We start from the raw sequence: 1,854 nt of genomic DNA, 5'->3' as shown, positions 1-1,854 counted from the left end.
TCCAAAGCAGTCAACATTTTTTTTTACAGTAATACCAATATTTATCAAATGACAGTTACAACATCTAATTGAAAAAAAAAAACAGCATGTCTCTTTACAGAGGGGGGAAATTTCTCAAATTTTTGGAAATTAAAATTGTCAACAAGGCATGCCAATTTCAAAATGTTCACAAAATGAAAAATCCCACAATCAAGTGTAATGACCTCTTTGGTAACTTGGCATTCTCTCTCCCCAGGTGACTAGAAAGCATTATGAGGCCCTGTGCCTCCTCACCCTCTGTCCATTCCACCCATGGAGAAACTCAGAGTTTCCATGCTGCCAGAGGGACAAAGAGCATTACCAATGACCACCAAGTTGAGGAGCTGCTTCCCTCCTTGCCGCTTCTCCAGTTCTGCCTTCACATCTAATTGCTGCCTCAGCTTGCCAGAGTTTTTCACCAGTGCTGGGGTTGAACTCTGCTCTTCTGATGCTTGAATCGTGTGGGGTGGATTAGCAGATTTAGAAGCAGTCTCAAGAACATCAGAAGAAGCAATGGCATCTTCAGTGGGCCGTTCTTTTTGAGGTGTGTGGAAACTGACCATTTTCTTCAGAAGATACTCCAGGCACTTCAAATCCCATAGTTTGCTTCTTTCCAGATACAGTCATTTTAGCAACTTTTGGCACAATTTCAGATTCACTTCGCGATGTCTGGGAATCTACTGGTTTTCCTTTCGCTATCTTTCTTGTAGATACTGTTCCCTTATTCTTGTCCTTCAAATTCTGCACTCTATCTTGTTCCAGAACCCCTGACAAAGCCTTCTGCACATCAAACTTGTTCTTCAGAACTGCTTCAATTAATATTTCATCTGGCACAGCATCTCCAAGTACCTCTCTCATGTGAACAAGGCACGAATAAAGACGAGCTTGATCAAATCCACTGAGCTGATGGTTCGAAACAGAATTGGAAGATTCTTTCAGATCTTCATAATCATATCCTTCTACAGGCTCAACGGAAGGTTTGTCACGCCGTGAATAAATAAACTGAGCAGCTGTTGATGGTGAAATACAATAATCATCCTCTACAGACTGGCCATAGAGATCATCTTCGAAATCTTCATCGTAGTTATAGCCTCGAACATTCCAATGCCGGGCCATGACGGCGGAGAGGGCGTTTGCCACAGCCCCTTAACTCCTTCCAAGACACTCGGCTTAGATACTGATAAAGTGCCAACTGTGCCCTGGAGAACCCCTATGCGCCATCTTGGCTTCCCGCAGGCCTCTGCGCCGAGCGCCTGCGCAAGCGCCGTCTTATCTGTGCCTTTTTTTTTTTTTTTTTTTTACATCTTATCAGGGCCCAATTTGCATAAACATTTATTTACCTACCACCACCACAAAATCAGTTACTGATTTTGGTCTGGGGAGAGGGGAGAATTCAGTCAACATTTAAGACATTTTTCCCTAAGGGAACTGCTCAACTCCCTCAGAAAGGGCTTACAGGTGCTTAGCGGAAGCCATGCCTTCATTGCTGCAGCAGGGCAGGTTTACAAGGCACTCTCATGCATGTTGCCTGATTGGTCCTCACCACAATACTATGAGCTTGGAGATTCAGATCATTTCTTATCTTTATAATGAAGAGAAACCCAAGATTACAAGTGGTTTCATAGAAAATGGCAGGACTGGGATTGAAGTCTTACTTTCCTCTGGAGAAGCCTAGGTTTGCCTCTGAAATCTCCATCCAGTCAATGAGTATCAGCCAATCCAGTAGATTTTCAATGGTCTGATGCTGCTCTTATGCCCAAGCACAGAGGGAGACACTGGTTTAGAACTCTGCAACAAAACAAAAACTTGGAAAGGGGTAGCAGGAACTGAGCTCAG

The 1,854-nt window shown here is 43.6% G+C and overlaps 1 pseudogene; it reads right to left on the bottom strand.

The window, feature by feature from the left end:
* Positions 1 to 269: 269 nt before the first annotated feature.
* Positions 270 to 1,260, bottom strand: LOC108527317 (HBS1-like protein pseudogene; annotated as a pseudogene).
* Between the last annotated feature and the right edge of the window lie 594 nt (positions 1,261 to 1,854).

This window comes from Rhinopithecus bieti, unplaced genomic scaffold (genome assembly GCF_001698545.2).
Source record: "Rhinopithecus bieti isolate Rb0 unplaced genomic scaffold, ASM169854v2 scaffold_618, whole genome shotgun sequence".
In the NCBI taxonomy this organism is placed as follows: domain Eukaryota; kingdom Metazoa; phylum Chordata; class Mammalia; order Primates; family Cercopithecidae; genus Rhinopithecus; species Rhinopithecus bieti.
The sequence above is the reverse complement of the archived record's forward strand: the minus strand, read 5'-3'. Positions and strand labels throughout refer to the sequence as shown.